At 45.0% G+C, this 22,696-nt stretch overlaps 1 protein-coding gene across 2 annotated transcripts in view; it reads right to left on the bottom strand.

Moving 5' to 3' along the window:
• The window catches only part of NKD1 (NKD inhibitor of WNT signaling pathway 1), a 641,026-nt gene that overhangs the window by 392,831 nt on the left and 225,499 nt on the right, over positions 1-22,696 (bottom strand). The window contains exon 1 of one of the 2 annotated variants that reach the window (XM_044081985.1): positions 17,447-17,994. The exons of the other annotated variant lie outside the window; for it this stretch is intronic. The gene's annotated coding sequence lies outside the window, so the exon portion shown is untranslated. Of the gene's footprint in view, positions 1-17,446; positions 17,995-22,696 lie in introns of those variants that run through there. 2 annotated transcript variants of the gene reach the window in all.

Genomic DNA, 22,696 nt, shown 5'->3' with positions numbered 1-22,696 from the left:
GACCTTTTAAGAAGGAAACAGCAACCAATAATTTTTTACATGCCAGTAGTGCACATCCAACCCACTTAATTGAAGCTCTCCCATATGGTGAGTTTAAACGTACCTTTGAGCACACCTCTGAAAGTTGTTTCCTGCTAGAGGAGTTTTTTGATGTAAAGAGTAGGCTCTTGGCTAGAGGGTATTCTGAAAATTTGATTAAAAAAGTGAAATTAGAGTGTGGAATAAAAATGACTCTGTTAGGAGCAATATTGTACAATTTTCTAAAAGATACATGGAGAATAGGTATAACAATATGGATGAGAAAATATTTTTTGTAACAAAATATTCTCCATTTTCTGTCACTTTGAAGAATGTTGTGGATTTTTTTGAGGCCCATAGTTTGTTGTAGTGATGAAATAGGACATTTATTTGTTAATAAAGTTACTTTTTCATATGGAAGATACCCTAATTTGAAAGAGCTTTTGAGCCTTAATTATAATACCAAAATTATGAGTGAAAATACTGGTATGTTTAAGTGTGGGAAATGTAAGGTCTGTTCTAGGGTGAAAAATCTATCAGGTGAATTTATTAATGGTGTCAAATACACTGCAACTGATGGATTTAATTGTAAATCCTGTGGGGTTGTTTATATTGTGGGTTGTGGATGTGCACCACCAAAGTATTATATTGGTCAAACGAAACGTCAAATTAAAATACGTATCATGGAGCATATTGGCGATGTGAGGAATTGTAGGTTGGAGAGTCCCATCTCTGAGTACTTTAATACAGTTCATAATGGTGTGTTAGGTTCACCTTTTTTCTGTGTATTAGCTAAGCCAGATGTTAAGTGTTATGGTAACTTTTCTCAGAGGTTACTTAACTTGGAAAGTAGGTTTATATTAAACTTTGGCACTCTTGCACCTAAGGGTTTAAATTTGGAGATGAATCTCACCTTATAATATGTTTTGATGGTGAAATGTTGATGTTTCTTTAAATCTTTTATACTTGTCAATGGATTATTTAATTGAAGTTAATATAAAAAGATGCTGCTGATTGTCATGGATTATTCCTGTGAAGGCTTTCCTTAGCCGAGGTACCAGAAGACAATAAATCTGCAGTTTCCTGGCTCCTGAATGTGGTTGTTCTTTTTTGCTGTTTTCGTGTTTTTTTTCTGTTTCCTCATATGCAGTCTGGCATATGGAATGAGTAGAATGCAAGATGCCATGAATCCCAGAGCTTGCGGGATTTTCCTTGCAGATAACTGGGGTCTAGTGGCAAGTTGAGAGAAGTAGGCTGTTAGGTAAGTTTGCTTTTCTGGTGTAAGGAATGCCATCTGGGATGTTGTGTCCAGGCTTGCACCCAGGAATATGATCCTTTGGGTGGGTACTAGTTTGGATTTATTTTCGTTGATAGTGTACCCTACGGAGGTCAGTAGGGACTTTACAAAGGCCAGGTGCTTGAGCAGCTTTTCCTGACTGTCCGCCTGAATTAGGCAGTCGTCTAACTATGGGTAAATTTGAATATTCCTTTGTCTGCAAAATTCAATGGCGGGAGCCAGACATTTTGTGAAAACTCTGGGAGCAGTACGCAAGCCAAAGGGAAGCGCAGAGAACTGAAAGTACAGAGATCCTGCCCTGAAATGTAGATATGTCCTGCATGATTCCCTGACAGGAATGTGGAGGTAGGCCTCTTTTTGGTCTAGGGTGGCTAGCCAGGCATCCCTTGGAGAGCATGGGTAGCAGTGGCTGGAGGGTGAGCATTTTGAATTTTGGTATCACCAGGAAGGTGTTTACAATGGATAGATCGAGGATGGGGCTCCAGGTGCCCTCTTTTCTGGGTACCAGAAAAAGTCTGGAGTAGAAACCTTGGCCTATCTGTTCTGCAGGAATGTGCTCTATTTTCCTCACAGAGAGCAAGGAAAGGACTTGCTTTTTGGCCTCTGCCCACTGGTTTGGAGGTAGATCTGGAAACCATTTTGAGGTTGGAAGAGTGTGGAAAGAGAATATGTATCCCTAGGACACTATGTTGAGGACCCAGCGGTCGTTGGTAATGGTGGCCTAGGTGCTTGCGTGGAAGGAGAGTTTTCCTCGTAAAGACAAGTGCAGGTGGGCAGAGGGAGGGGGAGGGGTGGGGGTGGAGCGTCATTGTGAGTTCTTACCATGAAGGGGTGGCTTTGAACTCCCTGGTTTTGAAGTGGAGGAACTCCACTGCTTTGATCTTTGCATTCTCTGTGGATGCTCTCTGGGGGGGGGGGGGTGCTTCCCCGGGGGTCTGGGCTGAACTGACCTGGTAGGGGCAGGAAAGGACCAGTGCTTGGGAGGGGCAATGCCTGCTGGACCTATAGAAAATCCTCAACTGTCTTCATAGATTTAGATCTTTTCTTCCACCTTTTTTTCAGATCTCCTCTGTCTTGATGCCAAACAAGTTGTCTTTGTGCAAGGGTGCATCCAATAATTTAGATCCGACATGGTCTGGCAAGGGCTGTTCCTTGAGCCAACCATGTCATCTAAAGACAGAACTGGTGACTGCTGCCCTGCAAGAAGCTTCAAGGGAATAAAAACCACAGTGTAAGGTATGCTTATTTACTTGACTTGCAGAATGCATTAACTCTTGTAACTCTTTAGATTCTGCACAAGCAGGAAAGGAAGACGCTTTCCATGGTACGTTGCTGAAATTTTAGTATATGGAACAAACAATTTAGTGCTCTGATAGCAAGAATAGCAGAGGTGTATACTTTTTTACCCCACCTGTCTAGTGTTTGGGAATCCCTATCTGAGGGGGTGGGATTCTTAGCAGAAGTTGCTTTAATTCCTTTAGGCCCTTGAGAAATTACCTCAGGATCAGCAGTAGGATTTTTGAAAATAAATTTGTGAGAGTCAGGGACTCTAATACCAGTCAGGTTTTTCTGGGAGCAGGAGGGGGGGGGGTGTCAAACTGGACTCCAGGAAAACATCATCCACAACATCCAGCACTGGGGGGGGGATGGCCAGGGGTCTGTACTGTGGAAGATCTAAAAATTCTCGGAGTCTCTCTTTAGACTGAGGGCAGTCCTGACATTCCAACTGGAAATGCTCCCTTAAGGTATGAAGGGTTTCCCCAAAGGAAAAGTCCTCAGGTGAAGAAGCTGAAAGAATGGATTCCTCTGCATCAGAATCCTCATAAGCAGAGAGAGGTTGCATGTCTTCATATTCAGATGCATCAAAGTCATCAGACTCTTGTTCAGACAAAACTACTGGGGACAGATCTCTTTCTTTTGGAAGGGGTAGCTTGGCTTCCCTTGATCAACATGATAAGGTCTTCTGCCATTTTAAAGCATTTGAGACTGAGGCAAGAAAGCAGGTGCCTGAAACTGGGTCGTTGGTTTCTTGTGTGTGGTTCATACTCTGGGCCTTAGAAACTCTGTAGCTTTCGAAAGAACAGCAGATGCGAAAGTCGTTGGTCTGTGTCGAGAATCGGTAATGCGAAGTACTTCCTCGGAAACCGGTGCCTGCTCAGCGGCTTCAGATCCATCCCAGATAGAGACAACCGCAGGATCCTTAGAGACTCCGAAAGGGTCTCAGTAGCTGCCTGCGAATCCACAGAAGCGGACATCAGAGGCTGCAAAAGCACCTCACTGAGGACCGGAGAACTGACGATTAGCTTAATGGAAGCATTGTCGGTAGGTTTGGACCTGTGCAGTCTGTCTCTGTCTTTATTCTTACATTTTTGTTTGGAAGATCTGCTGTCAGATGGCTTACCAAAGCCATATTGGAATTAGAGGACTGTAAGCGAAAATATCTAGCTACAATAAGGGCCTGACGATGTATAGTCCTGGCGTTAAAGCACAAAAGCGACAGCAGGGGACGTTGTAGTTTGGCCTAAGCAAGTGACACAATAAGAATGAAAGTCTCGGTGTGGTATTTGCTTTCCGCAGGTGAGACGATTGTTAACTTTTTTCTGACATCGATTAGAGCATGAAAAAAGGATCCCCAACAGGGTACTTAGCTTTAGAAGACTACAGCTTCAATTCGGAAGACAAACCTCAGGTAGCGGCCGACCGGCACTAGTGCGAACTGCTTCTGCATCGGGCTCCTCTGCAAGAAAGACTGCTGTAATGGCTTCGGCTGCCTTACTTTATACTACTGACGACCTGACGTCAGTCCCGACCTGACATCAGTCCTGAAGCGACAGCAACCGACACAGAAATTCTAAGCTTCTGGTATTTGGGCCGGCCAAGGGCTACTCTGGCAGGGATAACCCAAATGTGATGACTGCAACAGTGAAACACAAAGAACATCTGAACTTCCCTGGGGTGGGGGAAAGTAGAAAGTACAGTTTTGTACCTACCATAAATGTAGATGTTCGAAGATCCACATTGCTGCAGTCCTAACACTTGGGTAGTCCGCTGTCCCTCGGTCGGCCCGAATATCAGAGTATAAGGCTGACGTCGGTCAAGGCGCATTTGACTGACATCAGAACGTCAGGGTACAAATGCGCATGACCGACGTCATATCCTCAGTCTTTTCTTGCCCCAGATGTCAGAAGACCCTAAAAAGAAAGGTCAAAACCCATAGACAACAGCTAAACAACCAACCAGCCTAACACCAAAAACATGTACAATATATACAATATATACAATATACACAATATACCTCAGATGGTTAACCCAACCCACACAACCACCTCAAACTACAGAGGGAAGGAGGGAGGATTGGACTGCAGCAATGTGGATCTTGAACATCTACATTTATGGTAGGTACAAAACTGTACTATGTTCTTCATCTCACATTGCTGCAGTCCTAACACTTGGGTAGAATCCCAAAGCAGAGGTAAGGGAGGATGGCTAAACTATAATGAAGCAGGAGCTGCCAAAATGCCCTGCAACACAGCAGTGGCAAAACCAGCCCTAGATTTAGAGTATAATGGAAGGTGGTAATGTCTAGAGAAGGTATGCACTGAACTCCAAGTGGCTGCCTCCAAAATATCCTTAGTTGCCACCCCTCAAAAAGCTGTTGAAGTGGCAGTAGCCCTAGTGGAATGAGGCCTAATCCCAGCTGGAATCTCTTTGCCATGATGGGAATAACAGAAAGCAATGCAAAATCCAATCCACTTAGAAATAGTTTGTTTTGACACGGGCTTGCCCTGAGAGCACAAAGCAAAAGAAACTAATAACTGCTGAGATTGTCTGAACCCTTTAGTTCTGTCCAAATAATATCGCAACTGCCTGTGTACATCTAAAGTGTGCAAAATCTTTTCCCCTTTATTTTGGGGATTTGCATAAAAGTAGGCAAATGAATAGTCTGGTTTAAAGCCACACTAGAAACCACTTTAGGCATAAAGGAAGGATTAGTACGTAAAGATACCCTATCCTTATGGAAAATTAAGAAAGGCTCAACTGCCATAAGGGCCTGCAATTCAGAAACCCTTCTTGCAGAGGTAATGGCCAACAAAAAAGCAGTCTTCCATGACAAATATTTCAACTCAGCAGTAGCTGCAGGCTCAAAAGGTTGTAGAGTGAGTTTCTCCAACACAAAATTGAGATCCCAAGCAGGAGTAGGAGCTCTTCGTGGGGTCTTATATTCTTTGCCCTCTAAGAAATTGCTTGAACAAAGGATGAGAAAACAATGGTGGGTCACAGTCGTAATGAGCTGAAATTGCTGCAGCATGAATCTTAATAGAAGAGAAAGACAAACCTTTGTCTAATAACTCAGTAAGATATTGAAGAGCCACACTTAAATTAGGCTCAGTAACATCCAAATCCTTAGCTGCACTCCAAAACAAGAATCTCTTCCATTTATCTGCGTACACTCTCCTTGTACTAGGCCTTCTAGCTTCCAAAATCACATTCAAAACTTGTTGTGGAAGTTGAGACCCTCTATGGTTCAAGACAGAATATGCCAGGCTGTTAGGTGAAGAGAGCGAAGTTTGACATTGAGCAAATGACTGTCCTCCTGGGACAACAGATGTGGAATCAAAGGCAAAGGCCATGGAGGCTTCCGTACCAGACTTCTCAGTAATGGGTACCAGTGCTGTCGAGGCCAATCTGGAGCTATCAAAATCATCCTTGGCTTGTCCTGTCTGACCTTCAGAAGTACCTTTGGGAGGAGAGGCAGAGGTGGAAAGGCATACACATGAAGATTTTTCCAACTGAAAGAAAGAGCATCCACTTTCCAAGCTGTGGGATGAAACCTCTTTGTGCAAAACTTTGGCAGCTGATGGTTTAGTGGAGAAGCGAACAGATCTATGTCTGGAGTTCCCCAGGACACTGTCAATTTCTGAAATACATGAGGATCCAGTTTCCACTGTGGGCATCCATGATTTGTCTGCTTAACATATCTGCTAAGGAGTTCTGTGCTCCTGGCAGAAACCTTGCCTGAAGACTTAGTTGTAAACTGAGAGCAGTCTCCCACAGAATCATTGCTTGCCTGCATAGAGGATAAGAATGTGTTCCCCCTTGCTTGTTGATGTACCACATGACAGTTGTGTTGTCTGTTAGAATCAACACCTGCCCTGGAAGAAGTAAATCCTTGAAAGCTATTAATGCAAACTGGACTGCTAACATCTCCTTTAAGTTGATATGTAGATGCTGTAGTCTGACAGGCCACTTGTCTTGTATCCACTTTCCGTTTAGATGAGCTCCCAAGCTTTGTCCGAGGCATCTGTCGTTAAAATTTGACTCGCCTCTGGCCGGGTCACAGAGAGTCCCTTGTTTAGGTGACATTCCTGAGCCCACCACAAAAATTCCTTTTGAATGCAAGGTATTATTGGAATGACAGTGTCCAGATCCTGGCAGTGCTGTGTCCATACATTTTGAGATACCACTGCAACTTCCTCATATGCAGTTTGGCATTGGGAAGCACCAGAATACAAGATGCCATGAACCCTAAGGCTTGAAGGACTGTCCTTGCAGTCAGCCCGGACTGAAGAGATAGATGATGGAAGTAAAGTGAAAGATTCTTTTGTTTGTCCGGGGTTAGAAAGGCCATCTGGGATGCTGTATTCAGTCTCACACCCAGAAAGCACATGTCTTGAGAGGGTACTAGACTGGACTTTATTTCGTTCACAGAATACCCTAGGCATCTTAGCACTGCTATCACATATTCCAAATGACGAAGAAGCTCGTCCCTTTCTTGAGCCAGAATCAGGCAATCGTCCAAATAAGGATAGATTTGTATTCCTTTCAGCCTGAAGAAAGCTATCACTGGAGCCAGAACTTTCGTAAATACTCTGGGCGCAGTAGATAAGCCAAAGGGCAATGCAGAGAACTGATAGTGAAAAGTCCCAGTCCGAAAACGCAGATACTTCCTGCAACTTAGCCTGATAGGAACATGAAGGTAAGCCTCCTTGAGATCCAAAGTTACCATCCAGTGATCCTTGCCCAGCAGAGGTAAAAGCTGTTGTAACGCCAACATTTTGAACTTGGGAATGTCCAGATAAGTGTTGAGGATAGATAAATCCAAAATTGGTCTCCACGTGTTCCCCTTTTTTGGTACAAGGAACAGGCGAGAATAAAATCCTAGGCCCCTTTCTGACATAGGAACCGGCTGTATGGCCCCTATTTGAAGTAACAGAGAAATTTGCTTGTGAGCCTCTATTCTTTGTTGAGGAGGAATGTCTGGCATGCCTTTGAAAGGAGGCAAGGTATGGAAATAAAACCTGTAACCGTGATGTATGATATCCAATACCCATCTGTCTTGGGTAATCAAACTCCAATGTTCTTTGAAAAGTGCCAACTTTCCTCCCAAAGGTGCTGCCAGGCGAGAAGGTTCTGGCAGCTGAAAAGGTAGGTCATTGGGTTTGTTTACGAAAGGACTGACCCCTGCCCTCACCTGAAGACTGTGCAGGAGAACTCCCTGTTCTAGGTCTGAAAGAGCCCTGACCTCTTCCCCTGCCACGTCTAGATCTATCCCTAGACTGGGAATCATAAGAAGGATACGTCCACCCCTTAGTAGGCCAATTTCTACTAAACTTTGGAGGCTGGACCTGCAAAAAATCTTTAACAGTCTGCATAGACTTAGCCTTGTCTTCCATTTTCTTTAAAACTGTCTCAACAGGGGAACCAAACAAGACATCAGATTGCAAAGGGGCATCCAAAATCCTAGTTTTAACATGGTCAGATAAATTTTGATCCCGGAGCCAGGCATGCCTGCGAAGAACCGACCCAGTGGCAGCCACCCTAGACGAGGCCTGTACAGCATCAAAACCACATTGCAAAGAGTGCTTACCCACCTGTTCAGAAACATGCACTAAATCTTGTAACTCTTTACAATCAATACCTTCCGCCAGAGCATCAACCTTAGATTTCAACTGTGAAAGGAGATAATTTTGATATTTCAACATGTGAAACTGGCAATTCAAAGCTCTCATGGCAAGAGTGGAAGAAGTATAAACTTTCTTACCCCATCTATCCAAGGCCCTGGCCTCTTTATCTGCAGGAACCGGATTCTTGACAACAGAAGCCTTAACACCCTTAGGCCCATGGCTAACAGTTTCTGGGTCTGCCCTAGGACTCTTAAAAAGATACTTATGAGCTTCAGGCACCCTGTAATATCTATCAGGTTTAACAGGAGCAGGAGGCAAAGAATCAGGATTTAGAGAAGCCTCTGCAAACACATCTTCCACCACATTCAGTACAGGAGGTATAGCCAAAGGCCTATGCTGGGGTAAAAACAAAAATTCCCTAAGCCTTTTCCTGGAATCAGAGAAGTCCTGACCTTCCCATTTAAAATGCTCTCTCATGGAGTGAAGGGTCTCTGAAAAAGAAAAATCCTCAGGAGGAGAAGCAGAAGGAGTAGAATCATCCACATCAGAATCAGAATAATGAGAATACTCCTGCAAGTCTTCAGCCGAAGACTCAGACACATCCGAAACCTGCTCCCAATCCCCCAACACTGGTTCAATCCTAGGCCTCTTATCAGGAGGGGGCATGGAGCCTCTAATTAAAGTAATTAAATCTTCTGCCATTTTAAGCATGTGCTTCTTGGGCACAGCACCTGAAGAACTAGGAGTGACACCCACAGAAGCTAAACTAGACCTGCCTCTAGGAGAAGCCTTGGAAGCAGAAAGAGAAGGCCTAGACCCCTTAGGAAGGGAGGGGAGTACAGTTATCTGAGAAGCCCCTACAGCCTGACATGCCTCCTGGGAGGCCACATCCTGTAAAATCAAAGGTTCTCCCTGGGACTCCAGAGAGGCCTCCGTCGGAACCACCGGTTCCACTGACGCCTCTAAAGAACTGGCGTCCGGTTCGAACGACTCCTCTAACCTAGGTTTAACTGCCTTGTCCTTGCGCTTCTTTGAGGAAGCCGGCGTCGGAGCATCCGACGGCATTTTGTAATTGCACCGCTTCCCAAAGACTAACCTGGCACAATCCAACCTCCGCTTTATAGTGCGTTTATTAAACCTAGCACAAAAGCGGCACCCAACAACGTCGTGCTCAGGCCCCAAACAAGGTATACACAAATTATGGTAATCCCTATGCGGTATCTGTTTCCCACAAGAAATACAGTTATTCACTTTTTCTGACATCCGGTAAACCACTGAGGCAAGAAAAAACCAAAATATTCCCCAACGGGGTACTTAACCAACTCTGACTTCGGTCTGAAACTCCGCATTCGAAAAATTTCAGAACGCCGAACGGCACTTGCAACACTGCTTCTGCATCGGACCATGCGGCAAAAAAGACTGAGGATATGACATCGGACATGCGCATTTGTACCCTGACGTTCTGATGTCAGTCAAATGCGCCTTGACCGACGTCAGCCTTATACTCTGATATTCGGGCCGACCGAGGGACAGCGGACTACCCAAGTGTTAGGACTGCAGCAATGTGAGATGAAGAACATCTAAAATGTTTCAGATTTTTTGTAAAGGTCAGTCAGTATTTCCACAAATTTGTTTGATTCTCAGTTTGAGCGCCTTCTGTGAGGAGTCTGCATGTCCTCCCTGCGGTCAAGTGAGTTTTAAAGACATGCAGGTAGGTGCGAGTGTGTGTGTGTGTGTGTGTGTGTGTGTGTGTGTGTGTGTGTGTGTGTGTGTGTGTGTGTGTGTGTGTGTGTGTGTGTGTGTGTACGCGCGCGTGTGCGCCTTCTATGAAGGTTGGGTGCTGGGCTGGCAACTCGACACCATAAAAACTCCACTGCCTATCAGTCTGCTGACTGGTGATCTGCTGTGGCGACCCCTAACAGGAGAAGCTGAAAGACATTGCTTTAGTACTGACAGTAACAGTTAGAAGAGGCACTTTCAATTTTGCTTTCAGCTAGCCAGGAAAACCATTTTGCTGTGCAAGCCGAATACCCTAAGCAATAGAGAGAAAGTACAGTTTTGTACCTACCATAAATGTAGATGTTAGAGTGCTAATACAGCTGCAGTCATAACAGATGGGTTCTCCTGCCGTCAGGCGGGTCCTCGGTCGGCCGAATTCCAAAGTCTAGGTCCGGCGTCGGTTGTCGTCGCTTCTTCCCTGACGTCAGTGCGACAGGGGTATAAAGGAACCAGCCAACGCTGTTTTCTTCAGTTTTTCTTACCCCAGATGTCAGGTGCCCCCAGAAGGAAGGCAATACATAAATTTGTGTAATAATGCAGTGCAATATAATCAAAATACAGTAGTTGCAAGCAAATACATCATAAATGAATACCCCAATCAGGTTGTATGAGGATGTGTTAGCCTATAGGCCTGTCCCAAGAGGGGAAGGAGGGAGGGAAACCTGGACTGCAGCTGTATTAGCACTCTAACATCTACATTTATGGTAGGTACAAAACTGTACTATGTTCATCGTGCATACAGCTGCAGTCATAACAGATGGGTAGAATCCCAAAGCTAAGAAAGGGGTGGTAGGCACTAGGTGGAACTAGGAGGAGCCAAAATGCCCTGCAAGACTGCAGTGGCAAAGCCTACTCTAGATTTGGAGTATAATGGTAGGTTGTAGTGCTTGGAGAAGGTATGCACAGAACTCCAAGTGGCTGCTTCCAAAATATCCTTGGTAGGAACTCCTCTGAGGAAGGCTGCAGAGGTGGCTGTGGCCCTGGTGGAATGAGTTCTAATGCCTGTAGGTACAGTTTTGCCATGAAAGGAATAGCAAAAGCGTATGCAGCGGGCTATCCATTTTGAGATTGTCTGTTTGGAAATTGGCTTTCCTTGAGCTCCTACCGCATGGCCACAAAGAGCTGTTCTGATTTTCTGAAAGGCTTTGTTCTGTCCAAATAATAACGCAGTTGTCTGTGGATGTCCAAGGAATGTAGTAATCTCTCCCCTTTGTTTTGAGGATTGGGATAAAAAGTAGGTAAATGTATGGCCTGATTTAAAGCTACCCTGGATACCACTTTAGGCATAAAGGACGGGTTGGTTCGTAAGGAAACTCTGTCCTGATGGAAGATGATAAAAGGCTGGACAGCCATGAGAGCCTGTAGTTCTGAAACTCTACGAGCTGAGGTGATAGCCAGAAGGAAAGCTGTTTTCCAGGACAAATATTGCAAATCTGATGAGGCAGCTGGCTCAAAGGGAGGCAAGGTCAGTTTTTCCAGAATGAAATTAAGATCCCAAGCAGGTATTGGTTGTTTCCTTGGAGGTCTTAAATTCTTAGCCCCTCTTAGGAACTGTCTTAAGAGAGGGTGAGAGAATAAAGGTGGATCAGTGTTGTATTCTGCAGAAATGGCTGAGGCATGGATTTTGATGGAGGAGAAAGAAAGTCCACTGCTTAGCAGTTCAGCCAAATATTGTAGTATTTGGGGTAAATTCAGTTTTCCAGGATCCTGGCCCTTTTTCTCATTCCAGACACAAAAACGTTTCCATTTTGTGGAGTAAGCTTTTCTAGTTGATGGCCTTCTGGCCTCCAAAATGACATCCTGCACCTCCTTGGAGAGTAGGGCCTGTTGTGATGCTAAGGAATCTTCCATGTGGCTAGATTGAGTGTTTTTAGCTGGCTTTGAAGAGTTTTGAAGCTGTGCTGAGTCAGAAGAAGAGGCATTAGAGGCAGGGTCCATGGTGGCGAATGCGTCAGGCTCCTCAGGAGTGGGTACCAGTGCTGCCTTGGCCAGTCCGGAGCAATGAGAATCATCTTTGGTCCGTCTGCTCTGGTTTTCAATAGAACTTTGGGCAGCAGAGGAAGAGGTGGGAAGGCATAAACTGTCATTGATGTCCAACTGAAAGAGAGAGCGTACACTCTCCAGGCCTTTGGATGGAAGATCCTTGAGCAGAATTTTGTCAATTGATGATTTTTGTGGGAGGCAAAGAGATCTAGGTCTGGCCTTCCCCATTCTTGGATTATTTCTGTAAAAACTTTTGGATGCAATTTCCATTCGTGTGGATCTGTCATATTCCTGCTTAGGTTGTCTGCCAGCGTGTTTTCCTTGCCTGGCAAGTACTGTGCTTGTAGTTCCATTTGTAAGTCCATGGCCATGTTCCAAAGTGACATGGCCAGTCTGCATAGGGGGTAAGAATGTGTTCCTCCCTGTTTGTTTATGTACCACATAACTGTGGTGTTGTCCGTTCTTATCAATAGTTGACCTGGTTGTAGAAGGTCCTTAAAAAGCTATAATAGCATTTATTACTGCTAGCATTTCTTTTTGATTGATGTGAAGGTGCTTTTCTTTTTGGGACCATTTGCCCTGAATGTATCTGTCATGTGTGCCCCAGGCGTAGTCCGAGGCGTCTGTTGTGATGACTTGATTTGCTTGAGGCTTGCTGAATGGAAGACCTGTGTTTGTTTGACATGCTTGAGCTGACCACAGAAATTCCTTTTGCAGACATGGAATTAGTGGTATTATTGTTTCCAAACTGTGGCTGTGTTGAGACCATATGTTTTTCAGGTACCATTGTAGTTTCCTCATATGCAGCTTTGCACATGGGATTAGTAAGATGCAAGATGCCATGAATCCCAGAGCCTGCAGGATTTTCCTTGCAGTCAGCCTGGTGAAATTTGCTAATGTTCTGAAGTTTTGAATTAGTTGCCCCTGCTTCTCTGGCGTGAGGTAGGCCATCTGGGTGTTTGTGTCCAAATTGGCACCCAGGAAAATTATCTTCCGAGAGGGTATTAGCCTTGATTTCTTTTTGTTGACTGTGTATCCCAGAGAGTTCAACAACATTATTACATAAGCCAGATGTTTCAGAAGAATGTGCTTGCTGTCCGCTTGGATCAGGCAGTCGTCCAAATAGGGGTATATTTGTATCCCTTGAAGTCTGCAGTAGGCAATTACTGATGCCAGGCATTTCGTGAATACTCTGGGCAGTAGATAAGCCAAAGGGCAATGCAGAGAATTGATAATGGGTTGAACCTGCAAGAAACCTGAGGTACCTTCTGCAATTTTGTCTGATTGGGACATGCAGGTATGCCTCCTTGAGGTCCAATGTTACCAGCCAAGACTCCTTGCCCAGCATGGGAAGAAGTTGCTGTAGAGTGAGCATCTTGAATTTTGGTACAGTAGAAATGTGTTTAGGATGGATAGGTCCAAAATAGGTCTCCAATCTTTTCCCTTCCTTGGCACCAGAAATAGCCTGGAATAAAAACCTTGACCTTGTTCGTGCGTAGATACCTCTTGAATAGCTTTCATGTTTATGAGATCTGTAATTTGCCTTTGTGCCTCTGCCCTTTGATTGTGTGGCAGGTTTGGCATGCCTCTCATTTCTGGAAGGGTGTGAAAATGGAATTTGTAGCCTCTGTTTATAATGTCCAGGATCCATTTGTCCTTTGTGACAATATGCCAATTTTTTGAAAATAATGCCAGCTTTCCTCCTAAGGGGGCTGCCATTTGAGACTTGGTTGGCATGCAAAGGGGAAAGTCATTGGGTTTGCTTTCTGAAAGATTGCGAGTTATCCTCACCACCTCTTTGTGTAGGAGCTTGCCATTGTCTGTCTCTAAACGATCCTTGGGATTGTCCTCTGCCCCTCGGGCGCCTGTCCGTGGCAGGAAAGGACCAGTTTTTGGAAGGCCAATTTCTACTAAAACGTGGGGGTTGTACCTGTAGAAATTCTTTCACAGTTTGCATTGATTTAGCCTTTTCCTCCATTTTCCTTAACACCTCCTCAGCATTAGCACCAAATAGTACATCCTTTTGAAGAGGGGCATCTAGTAATTTAGCTTTGACATGATCAGGCAAGGCTTGTTACTTGAGCCAGGCATGCCTACACGTATGACTGATCCTGTAACAGCAGCTCTACACGAGGCCTCTAGAGCATCAAAACCACATTGTAAGGTATGCTTACCCACTTGTTCTGCACTATGCATCAAATCCTGCAACTCCTTCAAGTCTGGTTGTTCAGGTTGTGACATTTTACTTTTCAATTGTGATAACAAAAACTGTTGGTATTTTAGCATATGAAACTGACAGTTTAAGGCCCTCATGGATAAGGTAGCCGAGGTATATACCTTTTTTCCCCACCTTTCTAAGGATCTGGAGTCTCTCTCAGAAGGTAATGGATATTTAGCAATGGAGGCCTTAACTTCCTTGGGGCCCTGTGAGATGGTCTCTGGGTCAGCAGCATGGCTTTTGTATAGAAATTGGTGTGAGTCAGGAACCCTGTAGTACCTGTCAGGCTTAACTGGAGCTGGAGGTAGAGAGTCCGGGTTAAGGCAAGCCTCCGAGTAAACATCATCTAGGATGTCCAAGACAGGAGGTACAGCCAGAGGCCTGTGCTGAGGTAGCAAGAGAAATTCCCTGTGCCTTTTCTTGGAATCTGAATAATCTTGGCCTTCCCAGTGGAAGTGTTCCCTTAAGGTATGCAAAGTTTCCCCAAATTAGTAATCCTCTGGGGGGGGGGGGGAGACAGAAGGGATGGACTCCTCCGCATCAGAGTCTTTAAAAGGGGAGTAAGAATGTTCCTGATCATCAGAATGCTCTGAAATAATGGAGCCCTGATCAGAGGAGGGGGAATCTTTCTCCACTCTGGGCCTTTTGTCCGGTGGGCGCTGAGAACCTCTGATAAGAGTAATTAAATCCTCAGCCATTTTAAGCATCTGTTTCTTAGGCATGGGGCCTGGAGATGGGCCCTGTGTAGCTGGTCTCAGAGTGCATGGTTGCTTTAGACTTTGTGAAAGCCTTGATGGAGAAAGAAGAGGAAGGTCTGAAGACACCTTGAGTGGAGGTGGACCTGTCTACATTCTGAGATTCAATGCCAAGAGTGGCTTTGGTATCTGTAGTCGGGGTGTGGGCCGAGAAGCCTGCGACCTCGGGCACAGGAGACACCGTCAAAAAAGTGTCGTCGGTAGTCAGGGGCTGCGTAGGCGCCTCGCTGAGAACCGGACCACATGTAGTCGGCTTTGGCGTGGTGTCGGTAGAGGCCGTGGACCTCATGTGTCGGTCCTTGTCTTTGCGTTTTTTAGACAAAACCGGAGTCGGAGTATCCGACGACATAGTATAGTTAAATGCTTTCCCAAAATAATGCAGGGCGAACTCCGCCTGACGCTTAATAGTGTGTTTGTTGAATGTAGCACAAAAGCGACAGACCGAGATGTCGTGGTCTGGGCCTAAACAAGGTATACAGAGGGAATGGAAATCCTTATGCGGTATTTGCTTCCCACAAGAAATACAATTATTAACTTTGTCTGACATCGGTCTGAGGCAAGAAAAGTTTCCCCAACGGGGTACTTAGCTTTTAAGAAGACTTCGGTTTCCAAATTTTCGTAATCTCAGGAGCTGGCCGACTGGCACTTGCGAACTGCTTCTGCTTCGGGCACCGCGCGGCAAGAAAGACTGAAGAAAATGGCGTCGGCTGGTTCCTTTATACCCCTGTCACACTGACGTCAGGGAAGAAGCGACGACAACCGACGCCGGACCTAGACTTTGGAATTCGGCCGACCGACGACCCACCTGACAGCAGGAGAACCCATCTGTTATGACAGCAGCTGTATGCACGATGAACATCAAGTGTGTGACCACAAAGGAGCCCTCATGGACTGAGACAAACTGCAAACCAGAAAGACTCCTGAGCAGTCAATATACAGAGTGGCTACACGAATTCTGGGCAGGTGTTATGGTTAAGCAAAGTTAGGAAGAATTTCTTTTACTGAATTGGTATGGAATGAATGCAGATAAGGATCCCTTTTTGCACAGTACAGATCTGTTGAACAGACTTCTCCAGTCTGCAGACAATCTACCCTACCCTTGTCTGCACAATTAAAGTTTGTAAACAGTGAGCTGTTGTATAAACTATGCCTCGAGTATACACCCACCACAGTAAATTTTGGTGTACATTTTGTCACTTGGGAATCCTCCATTAGAAACCAGTAAAGAGTAAGAAGCTTCAAAATATTACAACCCACATAATTTGCCTTTCACAGCTTATGATATTACTGTTTGATCTTATTTATTTTTCACTTCTATAGACAAATACTGAATATGATCCATGTGACACCTACATCGACAGCACAAAACAAAAACTTCTGAAAGACTTACTAATGTTGCCATCTAAAAAACAAACAGGAATATCACAGAGATTTAGTCATACAAAATATGAAAACTATCTAAAAAATTAAATTAAGATGCAATTCATCCACAGAATGATCTTAATCCAAAGCAAAAAAAAAAAAGAGTCATTAATCCTGAGACATTAATCAGCAAACTCCATTAAGTCACCATGTTCCAACCTCAAATCTCATTTAAGCAGCAATTAAAATTCCACAGATTTCCTTGAACTATTTTTATCAGACAGATACGATTACTGCACTTCTCGCTCAGCACCTTCATTCTTCTTCGGTTTCATTTATGGGGCCCGATCAGCTACAGCTAATAAGCAGGCACCATCTGTTTTTTGGAAAAGAAATATAGATGTTTAACAGCTGGGCACAAGCCTTCAAAAAGAAACAGGACACCTAGGCCAGGACTGCCAAAGCTGGTGAGAACAAAGTCTAAGAATTTCTGCCCCATTCTAGATCATATCCAGACTAACTTATCTGTGGAGTTTCCTTCAAACTGCTTCACCTCAAACAGTAGAGTTCATGGTGATTGAGAAGGGTTGAGCTTGGCTGGGGGGTGAGGGGCAAAACAGTGGTAGAACAATCCCTCTGTATAGGCATGCAAGCAATAATGAACTTCAATTCTGTAAACAATTATTTCTTGTATCATGCAAACTCATGTTTTACTAGGATTAAACATCACCAGCTTTGGTCTATTCTTGAATGTGCGTCACAGACCAGTAAGTTGCGACATTATCTTTGTTCTACCTTCTCATACAAACAAGTCATGCAAACATGTATCAGGAACTGGATTTGAGACTAAATTCTGCACCAACCTAAATATTTATAACCCTTCTGCTTAATTTGAGTCTTTTAACAGCTGAAGCATAACAGAATCCTACACAACATTATAGACCATGATTCATAAATTCTGCACCAACCTAAATATTCATAACCCTTCTGCTTAATTTGAGTCTTTTAACAGCTGAAGCAAAACAGAATCCTACACAAGTAACATTACAGACCATGATTCAGTGGGGTCATAAATTCACAAATAAGTGGTACATCTTGGCAAACAAAGGAAACTTAGAAAAAGCTTTACCTCCCACCTCCTTCTCAAGGCATAACGTTGCTGGTGAAGCACATTTGCGATTCAAGTGAAACAGAATGCACTTCTTATCTTTTGTGGTGTATTCATTCGTGTGCACTCAATGGAGTTCATGGATTTTATGCAGACAACATACTGTCCAATTATAATTACAAGCCCTTTGCTCAATAGAGAGATGTCACTTATCAGTGGCTAATTTCGAAGAGCACCAGGAGACCCAGAAACATCTGTTCTACAGGCCTCTCGCATCTTCCTTGAAAAAGCACATCTTCTGCCTTTACTGCATCAGCTTCATTAATTCTGTAGTGTTCAGTAATGTAATGCGTAGTCCCTCATCTGTGAACGGATATCAAGCCAGTATGAATGCTGCTCTACAAGTGTGGATTTGCAACACACATAGACTTAGAGGTCTAATATGAGAAAGTGACAGGTTTTCTTGTTATTCTGTTTGTCTGGTGCAGGCTGGAACCATTCAGAAAAGATCTGCATTTACTTTCTTCCTTTTGTTATACAACAGAAATGTATAAGCAAATGTGTCTGAAGTGCTGCAGATAGAATAAACAGCAGAAGACAAAGCTCTCTACATTCTCCTTGCATAACATTCCAGTCATTACTGCTGCATATATTAGCATGTTAAAAAGCATGAACTAGACACGCCTTGGCTTCCACTAGCAGGCACACCAATACTATAACAGTGCAGACAGGAAAAACAGTGAAACTAAACCTGGAGGTGGCCAGTACTGCAGTTTGAATCCTTTACTGGCCATTTCCCTTGTTGGCTCCGCATTGTGGCCAGCAAAGACAATGTCAAGAAAACCAGATGACCTAATGTTACTGTGAACTACAGGTGGTCCCTTGAAAGGAAGTAAATGACAGTAGAACATCTTTTTCATGGTCAAAAATGGAGGAGGAACCTAAAATTACCAAGACTTGGCTGCAACACGCTGATGTCTAACTGGAAAATAAAAAAGGCTTTTTGTTCCCTATAGCCTGCAACATGCCCAACATACAGATCAGATCCGCTTACTCCCTTATTAGCATTCTTTAATTTTCAAACGTTACCTCCTTACCACACATTCCTCAAACAATGGATGCCTGCTCAGCCTGACAAAAGAAATCTCTACAGGTAGGAATCTGTACATGCATGAAGTAACAGACAGGCCACTACAGGGCAGAGACACTGATTACAGAAAGTGCAATTGTGTACACTTTCCATAAATGTAGATGTTCTAGTGTATTCACTGTTGCAGTCATCACATTTGGGTTATCCCTGCCAGGGTAGCCCTCTGCCGGCCCGAATACCAGAGACTTAGTATTTCTGTGTCAGTTGCTGTCGCTTGAGGACTGACGTCAGTAGTATAAAGTAAGGCAGCCAATGCCATTACATCAGTTGTTCTTGCCCTAACCTGTCAGGATCCCCCAAGTAGGAGGCCAGGTTCTGGTGGATGAACCCCACCAGTGGGAAATAAATACCAATATATCCCTTGTAAGGAAATGAGAACAACAAGAAAGAGAGGAGACAATAGGGGAAAGAGAAAAAAGGGGGATGTAAGGAGGGAAACCAGGACTGCAACAGTGAATGCTCTCGAACATCTACATTTACGATAAGTGTACACAACTGTACTATGTTCTAAATGTTTCACTGCTGCAGTCATCACATTCGGGTTGATTCCCAAAGCTGAGGAAATGGGTGGAGGCAGTCAAGGAAACTAGGGGCTGGCTAGGATGCCCTGCAAGACTGCAGAGGCAAACCCTGCCCTGGGTTTGGAGAAGAGAGGCAGGTGGTAATGCTTGGTAAAAGTGTGAACAGATGTCCAGGTGGCAGCCTCCAGGATGTCCCTGGTGGGGACTCCTCTGAGGAAAGCTGCTCTGGTGGAGTGTGTCCTGATCTCCTTGGGGGGGGGGGGGGAGGCTTTCCATGCTGATTGTAGCAGAAATGGGTGCAGTGTGCTATCCATTTGGAATTGGTTTGTTTGGAGATGGCTTTACCTTCTGCCCCTGTAGCAAAGCTAACCAGCAATTGGTCAGACTTTCTGAAGGATTTAGTCCTGTCTAGATGGAATCTAAGCTGTCTGTGCACATCTAGAGAGTGAAGAATCCTTTCCCTCTTGTTCTGGAGATTAGGAAAAAAGGTGGGCAAATGAATGGATTGATTGAGAGACACACTGGACACCACCTTGGCATGAAGGATGGGTTAGTTCTGAGGGATACCCTGTCTGCATGGAAGATGATGAAGGGTTCCACAGCCCTGTGTGCTTGCAGCTCAGAGACTCTTCTGGCTGAAGTGATGGCCAATAGGAATGCTGTCTTCCAGGAGAGAAATTTTAGCTCTGCAGAAGAAGCTGGTTTGAAAGAGGGCAGGGTGAGCTTTTCCAATACAAAGTTAAGGTCCCAAGCTGGTGTTGGTGCCCTTCTGGGTGGCCTCAAGTTGCTTGGCCGTCTTGGGAACTGTCTGATCAAAGGGTGCGAGAAAAGGGGCTGCTCAGTGTGAAAATGAGCAGAAATAGCAGAGGCATGAATTTTTACAGAGGAGAAAGAGAGGCCACTGCGTAGTAGGTCAGCTAAGTAACCCATGATGAGAGGGAGGTAGGGAGGGCTGTGCTGTATTGGCTCCCTTAGCCTGGATCCAGGTGCAGAACCTTTTCCATTTATCAGCATAAGAATTTCTGGTGCTAGGGCGTCTGGCCTCATGGATAACATCCACAACCTGTTTACTGAGGTTGGCAGACTGGTTTGGGGTTAGGGAATAAGCCAAGCGGCCAAACTGAGTGCCAGCAATTGGGGATGCATGAATTCCCCTTCCCTCTGGGTCAGGAGGTGTGAAATCTGAGGAAGATGCCATGGAGGCAACAGGGACAGGCTGTGCAGCAAGGGGGTACCAGTGTTGCCAGGGCCAGTCTGGAGCTATAAGAATGGTCCTTGGTTTTTCCTCCCTTATTTTGAGCAGTACCCCGAGGATGAGAGGTAGGAAAGGAAAAGCATAGACCAATAGATTGACCCAAGGGGGAAGGACAGGGCCTCCACTTTCCAAGTCATGCAGTGATGCTCCCTGGTGCAGAATTTGCTGAGCTGATGGTTGGTGTGGGAGGCAAAGATGTCGACCTTCGGGATTCCCCATTTCTAAGTTATTAGGGTGAAGGTACTTCTGTTGAGTTACCACTCATGTGGGTCCAGATGATTTCTGCTTAATTGGTCTGCCAGAGAGTTGAGAGAGACTGGTAAGAATTGTGCTAACAGGTGTAGTTGCATGGCAGAGGCTGTGTGCCAAAGGGTCATTGGCCACCCTGCATAGAGGGTAGAAGCGAGTTCCTCCCTGCTTGTTCAAGTACCACATCTGGTGTTGTCTTTTTTGATCAGGAGAGCCCCTGGAGAGAGAAGGGGCTTGAAAGCTATCAAGGCGTGCTGCACAGCCATCATCTCTTGTTGACTGATGTGCAGAGGGATTTGCTGTGGGCTCCATTGGCCCTGTATGCACCTGCTGCCAGTGTGGATCTCAAGCATAGTCTGATGCATTTGTGGTGAGGTTCTGGGTGGTGGGGGTAGGGAGAAAGGCAGTCCCTTGTTGAGGAAGCATGCTGTTGCCCACCAAAGAAAATCTTTTCTTAGGCAAAGAATTATAGGTAGAAGATCTTCCAGGTCTTGAGTGTTGACACCAAAGGCTTTTTAGGTACCACGGAAGTTTCCTCATATGCAGTCTGGCATATGGAATGAGTAGTATGCAAGATGCCATGAACCCCAGAGATTGCAGGATCTTCCTTGCAGTTAGCTGGGGCCTGGAAGCTAGCTGAGAGAAGTAGGCTGTCAGGAAAATTTGTTTTTCTTGTGTAAGGTATGCCATCTGGGATGCTGTGTCCAGACTTGCTCCCAGGAAGATTATCCTTTGTGTAGGCAACTGTTTGAATTTGTTTTTGTTGATTGTATACCCTAGGAAGGTTAGGAGGGTCTTTACAAAAGGCCAGGTGCTTGAGCAGCTTTTCCTGGCTGTCTGCCTAAATAAGGCAGTTGTCTAAGTATGGGTAAATTGGAATATTTCTTTGTCTGCAAAAGGCAATGGTGGGAGCCAGACATTTTGTGAAAACTCTGGGATCAGTAGATAAGCCAAAGGGAAGCGCAGAGAACTAAAGTGTTTAGATCCTGTCCTGAAGCAGATATATTTCCTGCATGATTCACTGATAGGAATGTGGAGGTAGGCCTCTTTTAAATCTAGGGTGGCTAGCCAAGCATCCTTGGAGAGCATGGGTAGCAGCTGCTGGAGGGTGAGCATTCTGAATTTTGGGAATCACCAGGAAGGTGTTTAGAATGGATAGATCGAGGATGGGACACCAGGTGCCCTCTTATCTGGGTACCAGAAAAAGTCTGGAGTAGAAACCTTGGCCTATCTGTTCTGCAGGAACGTGGTCTACTGCCCTCATAGAGAGGAGGGAAAGGATTTGCTTTTGAGCCTCTGCCCACTGATTTGGTGGTAGATCTGGGAACCCTTTTGAGGTTGGAATGGTGTGGAAGGAAAATTTGTATCCCTGAGGCACAATGATCAGAACCCAGTGGTCCTTGGTAATGGCTCAGGTGCTTGTGTGAAAGGAGAGTTTTCCTCCTAGGGGTAAGTGAAGGCGGGCAGAGGGAGGGGGTGGAGGAGGGGAGTCATTGTGAGTTCTTACCATAAGGGGGTAGCTTAAGAGTTCCCTGGTTTTGAAGTGAAGGTAGTCCACTGCTTAGATCTCTGCATTCCCTGTGGCTGCTTTTGCTGAAATTTCAGCATATGGAACTGACAACGTAGTGCCCTGATAGCAAGAGTAGCTGAGGTGCATACTTTTTTTACCCCATCTGTCCAATGTTTGGGAATCCCTCTCTGAGGGGGTGGGATTCTTAGCAGAGGTTGCTTTAATCCCTTTTGGCCCTTGAGAAATGACCTCAGGGTCAGCTGTAGGATTTTTAAAAAGATATTTGTGTGAGTCAGGGACTCTATAGTACCAGTCTGGTTTTCTGGGAGCAAGAGGAAGGGCATCAGGAGTCAAGCTGGATTAGAGGAAAACATCCTCCACAACATCCAGGACTGGGGGGGGGGGGGGGGGGTCAGTATTGAGGAAGATCTACGAATTCCTCAAGTCTCTTTTTAGACTGAGGGTAGACCTGACTCTCCCATTGGAAATGCTCCCTTAAAGTATGCAGGGTTTCCCCAATGGAAAAATCCTCTGGGGGAGAGGCTGAAGGAATGGAATCCTCTGCATCAAAATCCTCATAAGCAGA

The sequence above is a fragment of the Protopterus annectens genome, chromosome 8.part1 (assembly GCF_019279795.1).
Source record: "Protopterus annectens isolate FY-2018-M chromosome 8.part1, PAN1.0, whole genome shotgun sequence".
Lineage (NCBI taxonomy): Eukaryota > Metazoa > Chordata > Ceratodontiformes > Protopteridae > Protopterus > Protopterus annectens.
This window is presented reverse-complemented; position numbering and strand designations above follow the sequence as displayed.